Below are 26,599 nucleotides of genomic sequence, written 5' to 3'. Positions count from 1 at the left end.
CAGGACTCCAGGAGGGGTCCCATGAGAGCGAAGTAGAGGAGCGGAATCACCGCACTCAGCCTGCTGGCCATGCCTCGTTTGATGCAGCCCAGGAGAGGGTTGGCCTTCTGGGCTATGAGCACACATTGCCAGCTCACGTCAAGCTTTTCATCAAGCAGTACCCCCAAGTCCTTCTTCACAGAGCTGCTCTCAATCACATCATCCCCCATCCTGTATTGAAACTGCAGGTTGCCCCGACCCAGGTGTGAGACCTTGCACTTGTCCTTGTTGAACCTCATCAGGTTCACACAGGCTCACTTCTCCAGCTTGTCCAGGTCCCTCTGGATGACATTCCACCCCTCTCATGTGACAACTGCATCGCTCAGCTTGGTGTCATCTGCAAACTTGCTGAGGGTTCTCTCAATCACATTGTTGATATCATCAACAAAAATGTTAAACAGCGCTGATCCCTGTATAGAACCCTGAGGGACACCACTCATCATGGATCTCCGTGTGGACATCAAGTCATTGACCACCACTCTCTGAATGGGACCATCCAACCAATTCTGTATCCTCCAAACAGTCCACCCATCAAATCCATATCTCATCAGTTTAGTGAGAAGGATGTTGTGGGGAACTACATCAAAAGCTTTACAGAATTCCAGATAGATTGCATCCATTGCTTTTCCTGTGTGCACTGGTGTAGTCACCCCGTCATAGAAAGCCACTAGGTCAGTCAGGCAGCACTCGCCCTTGGTGAAACCATGCCAGCTGTCACTAATCACTTTCCTGTCCTCCATGTGCTTTAGCATAGCTTCTACTAAGATCTATTCCACGATCTTCCCAGGAAGAGAAGAAAGACTGACAAGCTGGTAGTTCCCAGGGTCATCTTTCCTACCATTTCTAAAAATGGGCACAATTTTGCAATTCTTCCAGTCACCAGGAATTCACTTCTCTTGGCTGCCACGACGTTTCAAATATCATGGAACGTGTCTTGGCCACGACTTTTCAAATATCATGGAACGTGTCTTGGCTACCACATCAGCTCTTATCAGGTCCCATAGACTTATATGTGTCCAGGTTCCTTGGGTGGTCAAAAACTTGATCTTCCCCTACAGTGGAAGGGACTTTACTCCCTGGTCCTTATCTTGTTGTTCATTCGGACTCATATGGTCTAGATTTGAAACATCATCAAAATGCTAGAGATGCCAATAAATATTAATTGCTGGACTCCAAAAGATTTGTAAATGTCTGACATCTGAATGCCTCATACAATATCTGTAGCATGCATTGCCATTTCAATAACCTAGATGCATTTCATGTTGTATATGTTATAAGGAATGTAAATTCCCTTGACTTACAATTAACAAACTCAGAGCCTACTTAGGGTCTATTACAAATTGTGCAATTAAAAATATTAAATTGCCTCTTCTTTCTACACAATGCAGTAAGGGGCCATTCAGAGGCATTTACTAGCATCCCAGAAGCAGGATGGTATAGCTAATTAAATCAATAAGTAGAGGCAGAACTAATTAATCCAGTACAAATACTGCTAGACTATCTTGGTGTTCAAAGCTCTTACTGGCATTGTATGGCACCATACAGAAGTCCAGTAAGGTCTTATTTAATCTTTTGCATCTTACTTGAATTTCATGCCTCTCCACTGCTCTCATCTGCAGGTCTTAAAATCTCATTTATTTTTAGAGTGTGCCCTCTTCAAAGGGAAGAGCACTGCAATGTGTTTCATTAGGCTAAGAAAAATATTTGGCATACAAACGAGCGCCACAATAAGGATCCTTCAATTTAGGGTACTGCAGCTCACTGGGGTATCTCCCTCAAAAATCCTGTTAGATTTTCTCTATAAATACTAGAAAGTCTGGGTAAATGCCAGTCCTAGAAGGTCTATTAAGTACATTTATATGACCTCAGTAGAGAGAGATGACCATTTATAGTAGCCAAGAACCTGCTTCACCATAATTTATTAGTTCTGGAGTTACTTGAAACCAGACAAGCTTTGTTTTCATCAGTGATTGCACAGTAAGTGAACACTAAAAATGCCCCTGTTTCTGCCAGCAGTCTTGTCAGTTACACAGCTAACAGAGCATATATTTGTATAGCTCTCTGGCTTCAAATGACTTACGTAGCATCTTCTCACACAGAATTAAACACCACCCTAAAAATCCAATCCTTATTTATGATAAGATCCTTTTCACCTCTGTTTATAGAAGATGTACTCATTTAAATGTCCCTTTATTCCCTGTCTGAATATATAGGAGACTTAGTGCAAATGAGAATCTATTCCTAAATACACAGAAAGATTAAGTGACTGGGTAATGTATTGAGATAATTTCCTCAGCACTGCAGAGGATATGCACATATATCCTCTTCTTCTTGGGTGTCTATTATGGCATCTATGTGAACATTTATTTGAATGCCATTGTTTAAAGGCCTTCCTACATACTTATCATATAGATCACAATTAATAGCTGAAGGAGACCACTAGTACACACTGTCCTTGAAGACCAATATAAATAAAGATAGTGGAAGAAAATCAATAATGTCATTAGGTCAAGGGCACTTGGTAGTGCAGAGCTAAAATACGTCCCTTGCCCACATTTACACAGGATGTCTTGGCGGGAAAAAGAAGTCTCTGCTCATGTGAAAATCCTGAGCCTTTATAACTATGGAAGTTACTACACAGTACACATTTCTGCAGTCAAGAGTTCTTCCTTCAGTACATTTAAACCACAAAGTGCTTGTGCTGTTGATTTGGCTATTATGGGAGGAAAATGACCTGTAAATAAGTTTTGAGTAGCTAAGCATTTTGCATACATTATGGCAATGTGAGACATAAAGAAAAGTGGTAAGAATTAAGTTTACTAAAGTCAGTACAAGCACGTTCATTTTCTGTATCACAGCAAGGACTTCATAATCTTCTAAACTAAAGGAAAACAAGTATGTAAAGATAAACAGTCACAGAATTTGGGATTTGCAGAATCAGTTGCAAAACATTTCCCACCTGCAAAAAATGCACTTAAAAATTACAAAGCCAAATAACAAAAAAGTTCTGCATTATTAGACCTTCTTTCAATGCCACCAAGCAGAGAGCACACATGTGAAGGAAGGTTTTGTAAGTGCAGGTACCAATTTCCCATAAAGACACTGATTGCTACCACAATCATTTTCCCAAGGGCTGTGATGAGAGCAGAGTGCAGACTATAAGCCCAGGATCCTGTCTGCCATGGTGACATGGACTGGTTGGTATCTAGCAAGGGGCACCAGGACCACAGCCTTCCAAAGTGTCTCCTAAAGAAGGACCTAGGCCAGAGCTTCTCAGACACATGATCCTGTATATATTCATGTTTTTATCTATCTGTGCTCCTTTGCTCTTCTTCAAAAGAGCCAAGACCCTAGGCAAAGCCTGCTCCTGTTGGACTTCATGTAAGAAAAACTACCTGAGATTTCGATGCTGTGGTAGAGGGAAGTACCCAAACCACCCAGAACAGTTCCTCCTTCAGCTAATGTTGTTGAAACAAACTACCAGTAGGCTACTCTAGAAACAAAGAGATAAGCAATTCAAGCTGCATGAAAAAGGCCTTTCTTTTGCAAGGAAGTTTTGCAAACAAGCTGTTGTAAACTACAATAACTGTGCCTTGGCATTTTAAAAACAAAATAAAAATAGAATAATGATTCACTTTTAAATATTTTTCTATTGGTGTCAAAGTTCTATAAATACATCCCCACATCAAAGTGCACGATTGAACAACTGGCTAATTATGTGCTTATAAAGTGTGTCTAGATAATATTTTCAGGTCTTGAATTAATACAATGCTGTAGGTCAGCTTCCAAATTTCTTAATCTTATCTTCTGTCTTGCTTAAAAATAGAAGACAACTTCTATATAAGTATCTTTATCGAGTATAGAAGTCAGAGGTGTCTATTTGAGCAAGAAATTATGCCCAGAGCTTTTTAAGGGATAAACTTCTAACAAATCATTTATATTTACAACATGACACATATGCATCAACTGAAGGCAGATATCCCAGCTATATATAATCTTTGTGTTTTCATATTCAACAGCAATTTATCTTTTCCATTAAATGTACTTTGCAGAACAGATAGGCAGATTGAACCTAAAATAAACAGGACCCTAACAGCCATCAGTGTAAGTCAGACAAGCATGGGATTCAGGTAAAGAGCTAAAAAGGTGAAGGCCGAAAGGGTGTTTAAAAAGCTCTCAAGTAAAGAAGAAAGACACGGCATGAGGACAAGTGATAGAAGTCTGTGGAGGATGGTGGGGTGGTTAAGAGGAAGAATGTCTCATGCTTAGTCGTCATTATTCATACAACAATAAAAAAGAACAACTACAGAAAAGTAATATGAACAGCTATGAAAAACTGCTTTACACTTCTGCATATGTCCTTGGGACCAGATGTTACCTTCTCATGAGACAAGAAGTATTGCTCTGAAATTGAGGTCATGGGCATGCTCATGTATGAGCAGCCTACTGTTGAAAGTTGTCTACCACAGGTCTTATGAGCCAGAGACTTTCTTCAAACTGATTAATGAAATGAAACAGGTAAGAATGTCGGCTGATGAAGTACAAGCATTCAGATTTACAATCAGTATTTGTGTAAGAGGACCTTAGTGAACAGCATTTAAGAAAGACCAACTGAGTTACCTACATAGAGTTGAAGGGTATGCAATATGCAGTTTCACACACAGCCTAGGGTACTATGAAACAATTTGCCAGATAGCAGCACTGAACCCTGACAGCTGCATAATTAGATGAGCCAAGAAGACATACTACTTTAGGTACTCGTAAACACACACATACACACAAACACATACACACATAATTGTTTGTCCTATATGCATGTAATATCTGCTAGAAATACACCATTTCAGGAATATGGGATTTACTGTGAGTTAAGCAAGGCATTAACAACCAAAACTGGTATCTAAACATCATGCTTAACATACAACAGGGATATTTCAAAATGTCCTTAAAACCCTACCTTTCTACCCTTTTCTTCTTGCCTTTCTCTCTCCCTCCCTTCCTTTTCTCTCTTTCTTTCTTTCTTTCTTGCTTTCTCTCTTTCTCTCTTTCTCTCTTCCTTTCCTTTTTTCTTTCTTTCACTTCCTTCCTTTCTTCTCCTTTGAAATACCTTCCTCTCCCTCAAATGGCTTTATTGCTAGCAGAATAAAAGCCTCAATAATTTCTTCAGTCTTTAGTCATGTTCATAAACACTGCATCACTTTATGAGGAGAAGAAGTATTTAATACAGTCAGAAGAATGAAAAAGAAAGCAGCCCTTAAACTAGCAAGGAGTCTCCACTGATGAAGAAATAGTTTTCATAGTTCGCTAGTAATGGTTAATCCTGCTTTGCGCCTTCGGTGTAAGAACATCATTTTTAGCACTGAGACAAAATATCGTGATATCTTTGCATCTAATTCACTGAACGCAGTCTTTCTTTGATTCCCTGTTTAGCAAGTCTGCTATTTTATCTTGTGAACTCAGATCTTGATTTTATTTGGTTCATTTTTTGTTTTGACTTTGTAGTGAAGTGCAAATCAGGATAATGCCACTCTGTTTCTAAAATTCCAATTTTCAATAGTCATATAGGAAAATTCTGCTTAGTTTGGTTTTATCTCAAGACCTAGATACTGCAGTCCAGTCTGATAATGTGTGCAGACAGTAGACATCAGAAAATATGTCCTTGTGTAAACACAAGATTGTTTGTGAGGATAGAAAAGTGTATGAAGGGACATTGCACTCAATGCCCCAAAGGGAAAATATGATGTACTATTCAAGGCAGAGTATTAATCATAGCTGATATGTCTGGACAATAAAGTAGAGAAATCCTGGTGAACAATCTCTCTTCAAGGATAAAAAGGGAAAATAAGCAACTGGCAGTATTATGTGAAATGACACAGCCTGACATAGGATAAAGGTAGAAGCATCTCAGAAATCTCATCTGGAAAACAGCTTAATAATTGCTACATGGTTTGTTGTGGCTAAAGTAATTTTTTCCCCTATTGCATCAGGGTCATTTTCTTGCTTGCACTACAGACACCTGTGCTCCTTGAAATGTTGGAAAACTAGTAGTAAGTGAAAGCACTTGTCCATTTAGATTTGCAGAGTTCACAAGGTTAGACCATTTCATCTGCAGAAGAGAAAATGTTAGTACAATTTCAAAACCCCCAGCAACTGGGTGTGCAGCCAGTGACATTGTTACCCACTTCCTCAAGATGCTTCAGCTGTTAGTTGTCTGATATGTACCAGTATCATGCAATGAAACACACATTACACGATGAGGCACAGCAGGTTCAGTCTTAAGGAAACATTTCTCTTCAGGATGAATGTACTGAACAAACCTGAGGCCAACATATGACTTTAGGTCATTAGCACTGGGAATAGATGCAATGAAGGACTTTACTCAATTTCTGACTATGCAGCTTCAGGAACGCAGAAAACCTTCTCTGACTTTTCACAGAGGATAAGTTCTTTTGATTATCACCTGTGCATAGTAAGTATGATACCTCTCAAAAAAAAAAAACCCTATATATTGAACTGAAAAAACTTCATACACATCTAGGCTGAGACAGTGAAGACAATGAAATGCAAGAAATTCATTAAACTGCAGACACACAAAAAAAAAATCACTAAAAGTTGTATCTTTTGAAAGCCAAAATGAACAATTTCTCATTCTCCCTGGAAAAGGTCATCAGGATTTTAGAAAAGAAGCCCGAGCATTAACTTAACTGGGAAAGAAATGTGGCCACAATTTGCCAGAGCCAAAGGAATGTTTCCTGTTTTCATCATCCTGATGGGAAAGATTTGAGATAGCCCACAAAGTTTTAAATACATTTCAGCTAATGCATAGTTTCAGGTTCAAGATAAAATAAATCATTTTTTTCTTTGGGAAGATTCGGGGTTGCATTTTACCTAAATTCTTTGTAAGTATGCAAAAAGTGAGGGTGAAGGCTGGGAAATCATTTGGCCCAGAACACCTGGTGCTATGCTGTAGCTTTGAAGTCCTTTTTGCTGCTGCTGCTGGCTGTCAAAGTAGCTCTGGGCAACATTAGGCTTTCCCTGTCCCTCCTGCCTTCTCCACCTCCAGCACCTTCTCTTTATTCTCCATCCTTTCTAACCCCTGTCTCTCCACACATGCTCCTCATACAGCAGTGAGGGGTACGGTATGGCAAAAATGGTGGAAAAAGCTCCCAGATAAAGGCAGAGGCATACTGGACACAAACTGTTGTTGCCCAGGTCCTGGTGGCTCTTTGTGCACAGCTAGGATAGGACAAGCCCAAAGAGGACTGTGCCCAAAGCCCTTGTGGAGGACACACACCATGCTGTTCAGGCAAAGTCATCAGCCTTCAGCTGGCCTAATTATTGGCCTCTTCATCCCCCCTTGGTCTGAAACAGACACAAATTACTCCTATGGTTTAGAACAGGTACATGGAGCACACTTTTCCCAGTGGTCCATGAAGTAAAAAGCAGCAACAGGTCCTCTTCAAACAGAGGGTGCTGTTCCCCTTTTCGTTGGTCAGCATAGTCTATGCTGAGGATAAAGCAAATTGTGTCTGGAGTTACAGATAATGCTTTAACCCTTGAAAAGCAACCATCCTCAATCATCGCTACTTACTGAGTGAAAGACTCCTTGTCCTCGTGTCCCATCTCATGCTCCTAAGCTTTTTGTGCCCCAGCTCCATATTCCAAGGAGTGGATAAGCTCAGCCTGCTGCCAGTGCTATTACATACCAGGCACATCAACAGCATGCTGTCCAGTGGCACCTTTCGGGCATTCCACAAATGCCATTTATTTTAAAATATTTGTTTGGGTTTGAAATTTTCATCTAAAACGCAAAAATTAACGTGGCAAATTCTGAAAGAGGGAAACAGTTTATAAACACATCTACAAAATAAATTAAAGATGTTCATGCTGCTATCTAATGATGAAGTGCTGCAAGAATGCTTCTGTAATACTTCTCTTTGTTGTCTGATTCAGAGTTTAATGTAATAAGATATAATTTTTAGTGTCACCATGAAATGCAGTGTGCAGCACATGAAATGTTAATGTAATGCAGAAACATGCATTTAAAAAAACCAAAGAGATGTAAACAAACAAGTATTGCATCAGTGAAATATTCCATAGTTTGCAAGTGCCATTGGCACAAAAATGATGGATTATTTCACCTATTCAATCTTTGACTTTCTTATCTCCTTTATTTTCCTTTCTTCTAACCTCTGAACTGAAGTTTCCTCTCTTAACAGAGAGGAATTACATGTTCCTTAAGCCAAACCTAATTTTGGACTTACTAGTGCAAAGAGCACTAGACCTTCTATAGATAAACCAGTCCAACTTCAATACAACTTACCACCACTTGAAGCTTAACTTCCTTGGACAGGAAATACCAATTAGGGACACATTAGAAAGACAACGAGAATGTGAAACTCTTTACTTCTTTCTCGTGTATTAAACTTAAGAGCTTATTTTGTTTGAGATTCAACAGTCTCTTATGTGCATCTTTTCCGCAATATTTTTGCATTTGGATTTCAATGACCAAAGTAAACTCAGCATCTGGTAGCTCCTGTGTTTCACCTTGCCTTAACTCAGAATCTTATACATAAAAGATACACTGTGAGATTTCAGCCAATTCCAAAAATGCATTGTCTCCTCCAGTGAACTGAAAGCACTTTTTTCCTGTCTCATAAAGCTGTTACGAGGGTAAATACACTTAACTGTTCAAGTTTACAGATACTAAGAAATGTGGTCATTTAAATGTCTATGCTGTAAGACAGATCTATGAACAGAGCTCAAAGATTACTTAGTACTGTAGCAATAAATAAATGAAACAAGTATTTCAATAGCCAAGTGATTACAGAAACATTACATCTTTTGTATATTTAGTGTACAGTTGTACTGCCTATAGTTAGGCACTTGAATTAATTACAACTATTTATCAGTGTAAGGAAAATAATATTGACAGAATATACAACAAAACATTTCTTTCAATTGTAATTGAATAACAATGACAAATATTAAGGCTGGGTGCACCCTGCTGGATTTTTCTGACAAAGAAATTTATGCCTTGTTCCCAGGCCAAATGGTGGAAACTGGCTCATGTATTTTTTGGAGCTAAATCTCTCTGTAGTTAACCATTGAGGTCTACACACTGCATAGGGCTTGGCATAGCTCTCTTCAGTGCTCAGATCTGTGCTTTTAAGTTACCATAGTGATTTTACCTGTGAACTTTTTTTTTTTTTTTTTTTTTTTTTTACTGTCCCTGAAACAGAAAGGTACAGTTGTCAGAATGAGGTTTTTTATTGTATGGTGTTGGTGGTAGGTGCTGTGTGGTCTGAGGTATCTGCCTGAGGGCAGATGAGGTTGCTCAATAGTGCGATGTATCATGATATGATCTATGATACTATACAAATGACAGTATAACTTCTGTAGGGCAGACAAAGGCAAACCTGGTGAAAACTCATCCTTGTTATTTGCACTCTCAGTGCAAATTGTCATAGTGTCCCATAGGGAAAAGTTTTGTAGACTCTATAGAGGACCCAACAATGAGGTGCCATACATGCATCGTTGTTGTGATTGAGGCCCAGTAGGCAGCTGAGCACCACACAGCCACTGACTCACCATCCTGTCCCATCCATTCCCCTGCCCACAGTGGGATGGGGGAAGAAGCAGAAGGGTGGAAGTACAAAAGCTCTTGTGTTGAAATAAAGACAGATTCATAATTTAAAAGGGGCCAGGGGAGAGGAGAGGGGAGAAGAAAGGAGGAAAAGAACAAGACCGAGAAAAACATGTCATGGAGAAGAAAATTATTGCTCACCACCTACTGACTGATGCCTAGCCAGTCCCTAAGCAACAGCAGACCTTCGAACCTCCAGTCTCCAGTTTTACTACTGAGCATGGTGTCATGGTACAGAATACACCTTGGGTCAGCTGTCCCAGCTGTGTCTCCTCCTAACTTCTTACCCCCACCCCCCGCGAGCCTGCTGTCTGGCAGGGCAGCCTGAGAAGCAGAAAAGTCCTTGATGCTGTGTAAGCACTGCTCTGCAACTCATCCCTATGCTATCAGCAATGTTTTTATCAAAAATCCAAATCATAGCCAAATACAGTCTACTCCAAAAAAAACTTAACACTATCCCAGGTCAAAACTAGTACAAATGTGAAAACTCGGGCAATCAGGACCCATTCGTGTCTCCTTCTAGCCTTGAACATTAACACAAGAGAAATGCAAAAGCTAAGACACAACAAAGGGTTCTTGGATAATTTCATGTCTTCTCTAAATCTAAATGCATCACATATTTCTCCTCGATTTGTCTTTTTTAAACATTTTATTTGTGCAGTAAATTGTAAAGCTGGGTTTTCTAGAAAGACATGACATAACATGATCTTTAGAGGAAAAAATAAAGCTTTAAAAATCAAGAATTTTTACTTCATTGTATATTAGCAGGTCAGTGTTTAAATATTTGTGCATAATGCGTAGTACATTTGATGTGAAATGATAACTAATTTATATAGGATATTTTAATAGGTAGGTGATAGAAATGGTTCATCTCTCTTCCAAAGTCACAGAAAATAACAATGAAGACGGTACAAAGTTATGAAACCTTTTGTTTTGCTTCTGTTGTCCACTTACTTCAAGAAAGTCATAAAAATAACATAAAAAGTATTAGCTTTGTATCACAAATGTGTAATACATTCTTTTCTTGATTTTATTCCAGAGTGCCTAAATCTAGATTTTGCTTTGAATAAATGGAAAAAAATGCCTTAAATGTAAATGTCTAGCTGATTTGTAATGAGATCTGGGCCAGCTTATTTGAAGGTAGAATTTCCTCCCTATACTGTTATGTACAAACTTTTCCAGGACTTATTTAATATCCAAAGTATTAAGTCCAAGGCATACTGATAATGTTTTCAACATCCGTAATATTAGAAGCAGCAACAGCAACTACGTTAGCAGTGTTAAGTAGCTCCAGTTAGCATCTCCTAATTCCAGACACATGGCAGTAAACATAGATAAAGGAAGCACCCCAGTGGGCCCTGTGAGAGTACTCACAAGGAAGCTCTTCCACTTCTTTTGCAAGAAAACTCCATGTTTTTTTTAATTTTAAGCTCCTGCCTTCTTTCCTGAGCTGTCTTTGACAACCTTGTCTGGAAACGAAATACTAAACTCAGTTCTTGATTGCAGTTACAAACCTCAGCGGAAGTCATTGTACAAGACCACTTTTCATTATATTTTTACTGTGCAACTTTAACCTTGTAATGCAAGTTACACAGACAGAATTGATTTCAGTGGTATTGTCTTGGATGTTCACAAGAGCACACTTAAACCAGTCGTAGATTATGCGAGAGACCAACAAAGAAAATTGCTGTTTGTTCGAGAAGGAAAGAGTTTGTACCTTACAACAGAAATCATAAGGTCAGTCTGGATTATCATCTGGATTCCAAAGCTTCTCAAGTATAAGCTTCTTACTACTGCAGAAGGAGCATTTTTTTCCCTCATGTGAAAGCTATGCTTTACGTTGCACAGTGCTTTCACCTAAGTTTCTTCTTCTTAGAAGGACAAAACAGTACTCTGAAGAAATGCTAGACATTTATTTCAATTAAAAGTAATAATACTGATAATGGAATACTTATTTAATTATATTTAATTATTTATAACATTCATAATATAATATTTTGTTGAAACAAAATATTATCAAGTCTGATCACCTGTAATCAGAACAGTTTCTGTTCTGAATCTGTTAAGCGTAAACAAAACCAGGTGATGAAGAATGGCAAGATCTGTTTGAGAGTATGGATTACTTACTTTTTTCAGCTCCCCTCCACCTCTTTCAAAAAGCCCCTTATATATTGCTTATCATTTGCATTCCCTCCTACTTACCCACATGCACATTTTTATTAGTCTTTCCCCTGCTTTTCCTTTGAGTTTAATCTTTTTTTCCCCTAACACAAGAAAAGAATGCTAAAAACTGTTTGTAAATGTATCACTGTATTTTCCTGCCAAGGATTTAAGCAGAAATCCTCTGAACTACACTAATATTCAGTGTGATCATCCATCTCTGTTTTCCTTTTTTCCTTTCTGTCCTCTATGTAACCATTCTCCATTATTTACTCCACTGTATCTCAAATGTATTAAACTCATGAGAAAGAAGCCACCTGAGTTTTTTCCTCTTCTGCCAGACTGTGGGTTTTTTGTTTCCAGAGAACTGAAATTTTCCTTTCCAACAGAAAATGGAAGTAGCTATGAAAATAGCTCCAGTTTCTCTGATATAGCTTTACAGCAGCACAGTGAGACAGTGCTTAAGAATGGTGCCATTAAAAGTAAGTAGTAGCAGTGGTCGAAAAAATTAATGTTTGGCAAACTCTTACCAAAAGCTAGACGTATTTCCACCAGAAACCTTGACACTTTCCTATCAGTTCACCTGACAACTACAAATCACCTTGCACTCTCAGAGACATATTTGATCTCAGAGCTGGGGACCTCAGAGCCTTCAGGCTCAAAGATTGATGAAAGCCCTAATCTGAGCAAGAATTCACAATGTGTCTGAATTCCCCTCGGTCTCAGATCTGATAGCCTAAAATGTCACGAGACCTATAGTAAATCATTATGACCCTGGGATGCAAGGGGAGTTATTGGTTTGGACAAATGATATTTAGATGTTAGTTTACTCACAGATTGTACATTGACTTTTCATGTAGTTTGCAGGTTATCTAAGCTACTATTTTCTGAGCAGAAGTTGCAAGATTTTATGAGGAGTGGAACAATGGCATGAAGAGATATTTTGCTTCTAAACTTATGGGATTAATTAACCTCATTTCATTTAAAAGTATATAACAAAACCCAGAGAACCTCTAAACTCTTATAAAGGATTGATATTAATCAAGGTATTTATTAAAACAAAAACCATTTCTGTGCAAGAGTTCTATTTTACTATTTACTTTCCAACCTCATACTGATCTCAATGCAGCATCTGCCAGCACTCTGCTAGAGTTTTAAATGACTGAAGCAGCAATAGATGTACACCATACCCCTTGGGAAACAATTTCACCAGCCAGAAGACACAGGAAAGAGAGCCTAAATTGGGCCCTTCAAGGTGATCTTTCACTCTGGCAGAGCCCTTGCAGCCTTCCAAGAAGTTTCCTTCATACCTCATATAAGCAGGTGAAAATCTGATGGTGGGGTAGGAAGGTGCTGTCAGCTTCACAACATTTATAACATTTTGCTTGTGAGATGCAGTCCTATGACTGCTGTGCACTGAGCTGAACTGTAGGTTGCAGGGAGGAAAGGACAATCCTGCTTAGAGTTTTTGTTCAGTTTTAGAAAGAATATTTTTAAAACAAGGAGAAAGAAATAGCACATTCTTTAGCATTTATAGTCATAAAATGAAACATGTAGGGATATTTAGCCCACTAGAAAGAAGGGACTAAGCAAGATCCACTACTGAAGAACTGGATCTTTGAATTTGATTTGGCCTTCTTAACCAGAAATGCTACAGAGATACATACAGGTACAAGGGTAGCAATGAAATAGAGAGGAGTACTAAGAGAATTAGAGGAATCTGAAAGGCAACAAAATAACACTGCATATACTCCCACTCCCACCAACCCCTGTCCCCCATCCCCGTCCCAGTCCCCGTCCCAAGTACTGAACATCTGCAGGACACACATTTGTAAATGGATTAGAGCCCTGGAATAGTTGGCAAGTTCTTTGTCTCACTGCAGTGTACAGAATAGATAAATAAATAGTGGGCATATGTGTTGTATCTTTAGATCATACATTAGACTTAAAAATCCCTGTCTAACTGAGTGTATTATCCTGTGTTTTCTGTTTAGGTCTCTGGGATGCCACAGAAACACAGCACTGAATCCTAATGGGTCTCTCCTGTCAATAAATAAACAAAGCCCTTGTCTGTTCATGTTTCAATTTCTTTCTTTTTCTTTTTTCTTTCATATAATTTACAATTTCAAAAGAAAATCAGACTTACCCCCACTCATTCTCTTTGGCTGAAAAGCGTGCTGAAGGTAAATGCAAAATGCACCTTCTAGTGGCCACTGCAGCTTTCTATGCAGCTGCTACTACCATTGGTAAGTAATGAACACCACCTATTTGTGATGAACTTCATTATAAGGAGAAAATGCAGCCTACATTATTAAACCTTCAGTAGGGGTTCTTTTAGTAAATTGCAGCCTGACCTGAGAGCACTTAAGATACTCATTGAAATTGAAAGCCGATACATAAAAGAGCAGAGGTAAAATCTGTTCTTTTCCTTACAAATCTAAGAGTCCCTTTTTATACAGACAGTAACAATGTTCATTGCCTTTAAACTACTCCTCCAAAGCAATGACACACTATCACTTCTCAAGCTCCAGAGCTTATTAGAGTGAACTGAAGCAATCATCCCCATCAGGCTAACGCACAGAAGCAAGGTGAAACTCTAAGCACCAAGTGACAGAAATACTGAGCATCACACAGCACCAGTTTGCCATCTGGCACCTGTTGTCCCTGTCTAAAATGAATAAAGTCATCAAGAGATGTTGTGCAGTAACATGAGTAATAGAAAGACTGATAATCTATGTGGTGAAGTGGGCAGATTTAATTAGACTACTCAAATCTGAAGAGTCAACTGAATCCAAAGGCAGTAACCTCAGCTGCAGAGAACAAGCATATGGTCACTCTCAAGGTTTTGGGTCAGACTAAAATTCAATGGGGACTTTCATAACTAATTTAGAAATGCAGTGGCATGTGCTTGACTCCACACCTGTCAGGCAGTTCTTGGGCAAGAAAGAAAGCAATACTAGGTATGCAGATTTGGTGCAATGCACACCACTGTTCTTGTTGTATCATGTCTGAATAACAAATTGGCTCCTGCAAGCCTTTCCAATCGTCCCAGCAGAGACAGCAGGTCAGCCCTGGGAAGAGGAAAGCAGGAAGAAGCGGCAGGGTACAAAATGTATCTATGGTGCCCCTCAGTTATATGGCTCTCCAGTGTAGGAGTGAAACTAGGATACTTTATAGCAGCCTTCCATCAGCAAAATATACAAGAGCTGCTGATGAAGTGAGGCAGATCACCTCGGTGGTGCAATTGATGTTATTCATAGTATGAATCCCAATCATATAAGATAAATTACTGTGCAAGGGACCAGGTGGTGGAGAAGCAGTCTTGGAAATGACAGGTGCAGCATATGAGTCTTGAAAACGTTCTTTGATACCCTTCTCCCAAAGTGAGTATATACACATAAAAGAAAATTCATGGATTGCTTTCAAATCCGTATTTTTTTCTGCTTCCAGAGGAATGGAAACAGTTGTTCTTTTGTACTTAGATTTTACCTTTTCTTAATCTGACTAACAGGTTACGATATTTTGATGTTAAGAAGTAGTAATATACTTTAATGGTTTTCTCGTCTTCCCTGGGGAAAACTATATCAATAAATTTAAAAGGCCGTTGTCAGAACCCACATGGTATATGAGGGAACAGTCAGGCTCTCCCAATACAGAGTACAGAAAGAGCTACTAACATAAGAGCTAGTGACGACAACTGGACAAGAAAATTAAGTAGATAGATGGACCTAATTCAGTTTATTGCTCTAGCATTTTCAAAATCTGTACAGCCTTGATTGCACTTCTCTTTGGGACATGATGTTATGCCAGAAGGCAGTAGACTGTGAAGAATCTACCATGCAGTGAATAACCATTCTCATCAACTGCCTTCCTCCTCCTGCGTCACATATGGCACAGTCCCTTCCCTTGCTCCTGGCCAGTAAAGGTAGGGAGCAGATACCCCCACCCCAGGATGTAACTTGCTGTTTGAGGAGATGGCAGAAGTACAACAACCCAGGACCAAGAAAAGAACCTGAATGCAAGAGAATTTTGGACTTTGCAGTTGGAGTCAAGTCAGAGACATGTAGGAGGGACTACACCTTCACTATCAGAAAGCCATAAAAAAAAAATGTGGCAGAAATAGAACTCATTAATACTGAATTTTAATTTGTAACTTGTTAAAATATGATATTTGGATGGAGCCACTTTCCCTATTTTGTCACCCTGCTTAGATATAAAATTTACAGTAGTAACAAGTCCAAGCGGGGTCAAGAGACCCTGCTGTCTAAGGCACTTTCTTTCAACTAATGGAGATCTGGCAAAAAACAGAAATCAGTCAGAAATCACAAGGCAGAGCCTGCTTCCTGTCTGTGCAGCATTAGATTTCGTGAACCTTTATATGACACAGTAGTCAATCTTATGCTTTTGCCAGATGTTTTCTAAATGTGTTGTTCTTCATGTCTTGTATAAGTGTTGCACATCAACACTGAACAGCTAAAACAATTACAGAAGATTCCAGAGATTTTGGACTGGAGCCATCTGCAAATGCACAAAAAAATCACAATCTAATCCCATCTTCTTTGAAGGAGGGATCCAAATAGCAACTCTGCTGAAGCCAACAGAGTAAAAAAATGTTCCTTTCAAAGATTTTTTCAGGGAAAAAACTGAGAGAGAGACAGATGGCAACACAAAACTGTTACTCTGCATCAAGTGCTTGTTTCAAATTTACATGCAGCACTGTTGTATCACAGAAAACATCATGTTTTCCTTGCACTTGAAGTCTGCCCCATTTCTTTATGAATATGTGCAGGCCACGTTATTAAATACTTTAAAGTAGTGGTTGCAAACGTAATTCAGATTGCTTTAAACATTCAATGTGCAGCATGACAAAACAACATGATGTAATCATTCTGATGGTAAATGTTGCAGAAGGACAACATCACAGCATCATCAACTTACATTTATCAGTGTATGGCACTTTTCATCATTAGGGTTCTGGATGCTTCCCAGCTCTTCAAGAAAGCTTGACTGTTGAGCTTAAAAATCTGAACTGAAATCTGAGGTTTTACAAGGTTTTTTTCTACCTATATAGGGAAGCTTTGAGATGTTACAATGCATGACGTTAAAAGCCAGTTTTGTGGCTTCTATATTACCTGAGAGGCTTACTATCTATGTATGCAGCAGAATTACTCTGTCATCTTCCTACAGAATCCTATGGCTTCTAACTTAGTAGCATCTGAAAGCAGAAAACCTTCTCTTCATTGTTATTATCATACATGAATGAGTTTTATATTAGACATATGTGCCTCATTGTAATCCCCGCAGGGGTTCTTACACTTCACTGAAATGATTCCTCTGATCATGCCCTTCTTCCCTGCTCTCAGCCATGCCTATTAGGTCCTGGGTATATGCCTTCCAAAAATTCTGTAGGGCAATATGTATTTTTTATGCAAATACCAAATAATTCCATCATTTACACATTGAGATCCATCTTTTCCTGTGTATTTACTTGTCTAACACTCTGAATTCCATCACTTCTCCATGCCCCACCAACTGTACATAGAGCTCATGCATTAAGCTGGATGTTTTTAATGTCAGAAAAACGTTTCATCTTTATGTTTTTTCTCTAGTAGGATATTTTTCTCAGACATTTGAAACAGAAGTCTTTTTTTTTTTTCTGATACTCTATGTTTAACAATTCTGACACAGAGGGACAAATCCATCAGACAAGACCACCAGGAGATTCCGAAGCCTGTGGAGGGCTTGCCAGAGCTTTCTGCTGCTGTGACTTGTATCTGTGAAATGGAGCTGCTCTAACAAGAGTCAAAAACAGGACGTCTATTCTTCCTCCTAATTTAGTCAGCCACCAGTTGTACTTACCATATTTTCCTCTGCTTTGAGGACTTCATGCCTTAGTTTTTAAATCAAAGGGAGATTTTGTCAGATAGCTGCATTGTTTAGTGTTTACTATTTAGTATTATTGCACTCCCACTTGCTGACAATAAAAGGTCTTATTTGCCATTTACCTAACATCCCGGTGCCAACAGCTCCAAGACAGCTGCTTAACACAGAACAGTAGATTCCCCTTCCCAGGCTGGGCAGATGGGACAGCCTACCCACAAAAAAATGTTGGGGCTCCCCAGAAATTCCCCAGCACAGGCAGGATGATTATTATCTCCTTTGTAGTGCCATCTATCATGGACACCAGATGTCCATACATATCTCAGAGAAATTCAAAATATTTCTTTTGAGGAAAGAATCCTGAATTGGCCTGAATAGAGGGGCTGGAGCTAGGCACACAGTCCTTCTCCAAAACAGCAGCAGGACTGGTGCACCTTGAGTCTCTGAATATCTCCAGTCAACAGGGTTTCACAAATAGACCGGTTTCCCCTTCTCCATAGGCCTCTACTCTTGGAACAGACAGGGCAGTCAAGCTTGGAGTGTAATTTCCCGGTCTTGTCTCCTTCATATCCCTACATACTATTGTGGCAAGATCTGGACAAAATTTAATATCAGAAATGCAAAGTGATTAGCAGCATTAATTTTTGCTTGGAATATTGCAATAAGAGAAAAGCAGAAATATCTGGATTTATAAGTTTGACACAAATTCATGCTGTATTGTCTATATTTTCTGACCCAGAAAGAAGATAAAAGTGGTCCTACCTGTATTAGTCTATCAATTTCCAGTAGAGATAGGAACTACTAACATCATACAAATTCCTAGTGAAGACTCAGGTTTTTTCACCTCTGGTTACTTGTGTTTGGAAAAGAGAAATTTAAAAAAAGATAATGCAATCTAGAAAAAATATTAAAATATATTTATATAACCTTGGCTACAGTAAAAAGGCCTACTACACAAAACTAGGACTCCAGCTCTAGAGGATATCTGAAATTAATTATTTGTTAAAATTTTATTTTAAAATGTTTAACCCATTTCCTGGGACTTGGCATTTCCCTGTGAATACAGAACTAACTAAAGTTCATAACATTTGGGTTTGTACCAAGCTGGAATCACAGATTTTACTCAACAGGGGAATGTCCCAGGTACTGAATGTAATGTATTAGTTTACTTTAAATATTTTACTTAACTTCAGAATTTCAAATCAGATTTCATCTTGAGTTCTGTGGCAGATGGTTTTGAAATTCATTTGATATCAGGCTTTTCAGTTCTTTGGTTGGTGGGGCTTTTTTCTTTTCTTTTCTTCCCACCTCAAACAAGTTGAAAAAACAAAACTAAAGATATTTGATCTTCACAATAAAATGTATGTATGAATTTGGCTGTTCCTGCACCTAAGTGGCAGGGGAGAAAGCTGGGAAGGATTATCAGTATTGTTACCTTTAGAATATCTTACAGCAGTTAGAGGCATGAAAAGTGCAGGAATATATTTTCTGGGTTTTTTTGATACAGAATAAATCAAGTAGTAATGCCAACACAGCCAACACAGCATTCATTTTAATCACTAAAAACACCAAATGAGACAACCATTTTATTTATTCAAATAGATACAGTAAACCCTAGATCACAGAAATCAGTCTTCCACGAAAACTAAAAGAAGTTCAGATATTAAACTCGAGAAAATTTGAATAGGTTTTGCTCAAATACACAAGCCAGAGCATCCAGTGCTGCATTCAGGACATTCATGAAAAAAAGTCATCAAAGCAATTTCTTTAGGAACATTAATAGCAGAAAAATAATGATTGCTAGAATAGAAATTGAATTTCAGTCTTTCCCATAGCAACCACTGTGCCAGCTTGAGCTTTTAACTCACTGAGGTGCTTTCGAAAAATAATAATGTGAAATACTATGTTGTCCTTTTCCTGACCTCTTTCAACCTAACCAAACATCTCAGATTTTGAATATTCATATTTGATAAATGGAATGAAGCCCTGAGTGTTTTTGCCACACTGTCTAATAATAGATGCATTGGTGGAAATCATGTAGTTTGAGAGGGGAATAAAAGCTAAATTTAACAAATTATTCACTGGAGATTACTCACTTTTCTCTGATGAGAGCAGGAAAATGTGGCAGCGTGAACAAAGTTTATAAGCTCAGTCATGTCAGCTGAGCATATTTTTATGTCAAAAAGAATGAATTATAAAAGCCACAAAGCAGAATATTAAAATAAATACATTAGGGGGAAAAGACAGCCAAGACTACAACAAAAGAAAAAGACAGAATAGATAGAGCCTTTTCTGAAAGTACAGCAAAGAATTCATCACTTTACTTTGTATTTCTAATTAGAGAAGCACAGGAAAGGTACCTAAATGTTGGTAACATGAAGAACTAACTACTTTGTTTTCACAATCCTTTAAGGAAGGAGATGGTAAATATATACCTACCCCTGCTGCCACACCTTTTCTTTGACCAGATACTTTTTCCAATTTGTACGGAGTATAAAGCAGCACTCGAGCAAATGTGTCCAGTGACCAGCTAGGTGACAAGGTATTTCACAAATAGTTCTTTACCACTGCAGGAAATTAGAGTAGATTTTTGACTCCTTTTAAGTCAAAGGTAGGTTTGGTCTTCAGTGAAGTCAGGATCTGTACTCTGATGCCACAGCCAATGAGCACAAGATGGACTATAAATTCTGCTGGCATTAGTTTTAGAGTTGAGTCCTCTGTATTTTGCCCAAACATGTCCTGTTGTCTCAGGTTTTGATGTTTGCCTCAGGCTACTAGATTACCAAATCTCTGGTAGTCATTGGCAAGTTTTTTCAGATAACATACTTTTGCTGGTGGTAATAGCTAATGAAGTCTGGGTGACTCTTCATTGGTTTCACTGGATCTGCCTTTATGACCCCTCAAAAATCATTCATTCTTTCTGAGCAAAGAAAGAGATGGAAAAGTGAGGAAAAGAGAGTAAACAAAATAGATTTAGAGGCTTTAACTTTTGTGCAAAGGACTATTGTAATTTTCATCCTGTTGTAATCTAACGTGGCAAGCAGAAAAAACACTTCTATTATACACTTGCTTAGAAGAGGAAATAGAGGTGTCACATACCGTATAGAAAACAGGAATCACAATATGATTTGTCCAGACTTTTCAATCCATTGCTAAAGAAGCCCACTACAAACCCTAAGAGGCACAAATGTGCTGTTTAGCTTACTATGTCTTCCCTTGAGAACTAGAACGAAGAAAATATGACAAGAACACCTTCTCCAGAATGAAACTACCAAACCATTTCCATATATAAAATAAAAATTTTCCAGGAAACGTGGTGAAAAAGGAAGAAACAAGAATATGTTAAGAATTGTGAGAATTGCTGGTATGAATAAAGATAAACTTCTGGTCTAAGTAAGTATACAACTTTTCTTTCTCTCCCCACCAAATAAAAATTTTTGAGGATGGAGTTTCTAATACTTGTTCAGACTGTAATCGAATTCCGACAGGAAGAGTGAAATAGAGATCTAATCAATATATACCTGAGTGGCCCATGTGTAGGTTAATAGGAAAAGTCATCCTTTCCTACAATCACAAAGGTACTTCCTATTGCTTTTCTCTGGAACCAGTGAGGGGTACTATGCTCAGTGCACTTCAATATTTACTGTTTTTTAATTTCTGAAACTTTCAGGTGTTAAAAATTTTCAAAGATAATTCATCATTCAAAATCATCACCTAGTATCTCAAATGCCTTTTACCAGCTATTACTACACTCTTTATTGATGACCAGTGCCTGTTTAGATGCAATGTCTTGTGACTTTGAATCTTCCTAGGTTTGAAGAGGCTTGCTTAATAGCTTATCTGAGCAAAACAGACCTTTACTTCTTCCACTGTTTCGTATCTAAACACTCACGTAAGACTTCAGAAGAGATAAGAAAGTAAAGGGAAGAAGTATCTGATTTAAAAACTAACTTGATTTTTTTTAGAAAAAAGAACAATGTGAAAGAGAAGCAGGCAAACTTCAAAACAGGAAAGAAAGTACACATTTGCGTCTCTTGCCCTTTTACACAGCATGCATAACTTCACATCTGAATCCAAATACCTGGTTTATGAAAGGTATAACAATGGTCTGTATACAATATAAGTACGCTTATATGTATGTAAAATATATAGCCTGTCTGGCAGTAAGCTCATGGCTTCTGAAATCCAGAAGCCACTCAGCCTTCCTGTTGCCATGTTAACAGCTATGGCCTTAGTCTCCCTCCTTTAGGGTGAATTATCTTGCAACAGGAAGAAGATGCAAGAAAGCCAGCTGAGCTCAGTAGGCATATATGATATTAAGGACATTCTCCCTCCTCATGGACAGCCCAGGATGAATGATGTGGGAGTAGCAGCTGGAGAAGAGTAGCACTGGAGGGGTCCAGAACAGCCTGAGGCTTTCTTGCTCTAGGGCTACTCTGGGGCCTAGTTGGCTGAATCATGACCTTAAAGGTTTGAAAGCAGCCTTGTAAATGGCTTCCAGTCACCTCAGGACAAAAAGGCCAATGATAGGCCCACACAGCACCCAGAGACACTCCCAGGACAACTGGTCCAGGTTACACAAGTTTAGAGTCTGAACAGCAAAGTCAGACAAGACTATTTGGCAGAGGAAGAGAAAGTGGTTGGCATTTTGCAATTTATACTTCGTGTATTTGGTAGCAGCTTCATAAACTAAGTCAACATTCTGTGCCATTTCCTGTAATACAGGATACACTATTAACAGCAGCAGATATTCTAGCACTCACATTGGATTACAGTGGAAAATCAGATAGGTGGTACCACAGAAATACATGAAACATTCATGTCTGGCAGTCTTGGAAAGCATTAGCTCTGACTTAGACAGCTAGCTTACCTCAGCTTCTACTTTTGCATGAATTGATGTATTATCAGTGCACCTAACTTCAAAATGAAGCATGATTATTTTGAAATGAATTTGCTTTTATAGGGAGATGACTAAATTTGAGATATATCATGATAGGCCTAATTTGGCAGCTTCTTCCCATTCAAGCATTTTGATGACACCAAGCTGAGTGGTGCATTTGACATATTGGAAGGATGGGATGGAATCCAGAGGGACCTGGACTATCTGGAGAAGTGGGCCTGTGTGAACATCATGAGGTTCAACAAGGACAAGTGCAAGGTCCTACGCCTGGGTAGAGGCAATCCACGATCTCAGTACATGATGGGGGATGATGTGATAAAGAGCAGCCCTGCAGAGAAGGACTTAGGGGTGCTGGTTGCTAAGAAGCTCGACATGAGTCAGCAATACATGTTTGCAGCCCAGAAGGCTAAGCGTATCCCGGGCTGTATCAAAAGAAACGTGGCCAGCAGGTCGAGGGAGGTGATTCTGCCCCTCTATTTCCCTCCTGTGAGACCTCCCCTGGAGTATTGTGTCCACTTCTGGAATTCTCGACATAAGAAGGATATGAAACTGTTGGAAAAGGTCCAGAGGAGGGCTATAAGGATGATCAGAGGGCTGGAGCATCTCCCATATGGGGACAGGCTGAGAGAGTTGGGCTTGTTCAGCCTGGAGAAGAGAAGGCTCAGAGGAGATGTTGTAGCAACCTTCCTGTACTTGAAGGGGGCCTAAAAGACAGCTCAGGAGGGACGGTTTACAAAGGCTTGTAGTGGTAGGACTAATGGCAATAGGTATAAACTGTAGAGTGGCAGATTTAGAGTAGACATAAGGATGAATTTCTTCACCGTGAGAGTGGTGAGGCACTAGCACAGATTGCCCAGGAAAGTTGTGAATCCCTGGAGATGCTCAAGCCCAGGTTAGATGGGGCCCTGGGCAGCCTGATCTAGTGGGAGGTATCCCTGTCCACGGCAGGGGGGTGAGAACTAGATGAACTTTAAGTTCCCCTAAAGCCCTAACTATTTTATGATTCTATGATTTTCTCCAGCTTGGATGCCAGGCTTAATATTGAACAATAAAACAGAGGGGGAAGAAAGGACAAGTGTAGCCATAACTCTATCCACTCTCTTTTCTAGCCAATAAAGAATAAGTTGTTTTGTGAACAAAATATGAATAGTTTACTTCATGAACATGAGTACCATGGCTTGCTCCTTTCAGCAGATCAGTCAGAACTCTGAAAAATCTACATTAATTCTCCACTCTGATCCAGAGGTGATGCAGATCACTGCTCACCATAAGTGAACATTTCACATTTTATTTCTGGTCTTTCGCTGTAGTGCTTTTTATGCAATTTACATCTAGGCCTAAATTCTGACTGGATGCTCTGGAAGATAAAATTTTGAGGGTCCACACTTCAAATGCCTTCTCCTTATCTTCTTAGTATGCTAGGAGCAAAAATCAAGACAAATTCTACCCTAGCAGTAAAACAACATGAAAATAGGACCAAGCTAACATACAATAAGGGCTACTTAGCCATCAGGGGGTGAAACCTGGCAGTTCAGTACTGTACATATCTACAGAGAAAATATTTCATGTCAAGGTGCTTATTTCCTTGGAGCAGCGATATGTTGCTTCGTAAAGTTTTTTCCCTGTGGATTCCCAAATTCATTCTGTCCCATATTGGCTACTCTCTTCCCACCAGAAAAGAGATTTTCTTTTAACAAATTTTCAAGTTACTGCAAATATTTGTAATCTATGGAAGTACTTGAACTTTCATCACAGAAAAATCTGTTAGACATGAGAGAAGCAGTTTGGATAAATCAGGACTGAATGTGATGATTTATCAAAACTCAGACTTCAGAAAGTCTCTGTTGACTTTCTTGGTAAAGATTGCTTGATTTTCTTTCAGTGGAGGGGGTTAAAATATGTGCAGTGTAAAATTTCATCAACAATATCAGATTTACACAGGCTTGAAAAACTCAGGAAGTTTAGATGCTCATTTTTTAGATCAAAACAGAGACCTAGCTAATGTACAATGAAATAGTTCTGTCTGCTTCTCAGAATTTTTTAAATCTTTGAGATTTTTTTATTGTGAATTATAATAACGTTTTCAAGTAATTTATGTGCTGTGTGTACAGTAGCATATCTTCTCTTGGTAAAGCTGATTTTTTTTTTCCTTCTGGCCCTCCAAATATCTCTCACAGTAGGTTTAAATTCCTGGGAGAACAGGCTTTTAGTTGCCATGCATCTACTATGAGCTTTGAAGCATATTCCCAACAGCTATTAGGGACATGATATCCCTCATGGCTTGACTTGCACTGGCTTGTTTCTTGACTTCAATGTTTTAGCTGCTGTCTATGTAACAACTTTGCAGGCTCAACAAGTGCATATTTTGTTGTCTGACAACATATCAGTCTTATGGATACACTTAACTGAATTAATACATTTGATCATAAACCTATTGTAGGTTTTCATGTATGAACTGCCTTCTAAACTGCACTGGTGTTGTCAGCCTCTTTTGAGGCTGTCATTCTCTGGTTTTGGAGGGAGGACAATACTGTTGGTGCTATTCTTAGCTATTGTTAGAGCTGGCTAGAGAACAACAACTCTATTTGATGACAACTTTCAAATTTTCCATTTTTTTCCTTCCTCTCTGCTCTGAAATAGAAAAAGCATTTTGAAGGTTGCAATGAAGCTGCCTAGTGGTAAACAGCCATTTTTAGAGTCAAAATATGAACATTCATGCTTTTTCTCCAGAAAGTCTTTCTTGAACTTATAAAACCATGTAGTTGAAACTTCAGCCAAAATCTGTGAGGTTGCACTGAAATTTTCATGTTGGCCACAAATGACAACTGCAGGAAAATACTTAGTCCTTGTCTTAGGAAATCTATTTTCCTGATCATAGAATCAAAGAAACATAGAATTATAGAATATCTCAAGTTGGAAAGAGACTCATAGGATCATCAAGTCCAACACCCTGTTCCTCACAGGGCTACCTAAAAATAAACCATACAACTAATAGCATAGTTCAGACGTTCCTTGATTTCTGAACAGCTTAGTGCCATGACCGCTTCCCTGGAGACCCTGTTCCAGAAACCCACCATCCTCCCAGTGAGGAACATTTTTCTAACATTCATTCTCAACTTCCCCTGCTGCAGCTTCATTCCATTTATTCCATGTCCTGCCGCTGGTCACTCAGTACCTTCTCCTCCTCTTTTCCTCTTGAGGAAGTTGTAGACTGTGGTGAGGTCACCCCTCCAAGCTGAACAAGGAAAGTGACTTCAGATACTCCTTGGAAGTCTTGCCCTCGAGGACTTTCAATATCTTGGTCACCATTCTCTGGACACACTCAAAGAGTTTGATGTCATTCTTATATCAAGGCACTCAAAACTGTACACAGTACTCAAAATGATGCTGCAGCACTGCAGTTTAGAGTGGGAAAATCACCTCCTTCAACCAGCCAGTAATGCCGTGCTTGATGCATCCTAGGACACAGCCCTTCCGGCTGCCAGAGCACACTGTTGGTTTATATTCAACTTGCCAAAGTCAGCTTTGTCCTTTTGACAGAAATGCAATGCAGTTACTGTCTGCTTTGGTTAAATTGTGGATTAAGTAACATGGAATCCTTCAGGTTTGAAATATTCAGCCCTTGTGGGCTGAAATGTTTTACCCTGCACATTGCTGCTGTCTTTTCATATAGGTAATATGTAAATATTTCTGACAGGTTTGTATATAGTGAAGTCTATGATATAAAGAATGTTTTCCTCTTTGAGTTAAAATATAGAACTCAAGCATTGTATTTACTAACAGTCTGAACTTTGTAATCTCTTCCACAAGGTAACAGAACTGCATACTTCCAGTTGAGAATATCTATTTTTTTTTAAGTTATGGCAAAGTGCAATTACAGTTTAAAGGGAATACTTATGTACATTAGTTAACAACATCATTGCAACTTAGTGCTTACACATCAACACTTAATTAGTGTAAGCATAAGTGACATA

This window comes from Cuculus canorus, chromosome Z (assembly GCF_017976375.1).
Source record: "Cuculus canorus isolate bCucCan1 chromosome Z, bCucCan1.pri, whole genome shotgun sequence".
In the NCBI taxonomy this organism is placed as follows: domain Eukaryota; kingdom Metazoa; phylum Chordata; class Aves; order Cuculiformes; family Cuculidae; genus Cuculus; species Cuculus canorus.
Note: the sequence above shows the minus strand (reverse complement) of the source record.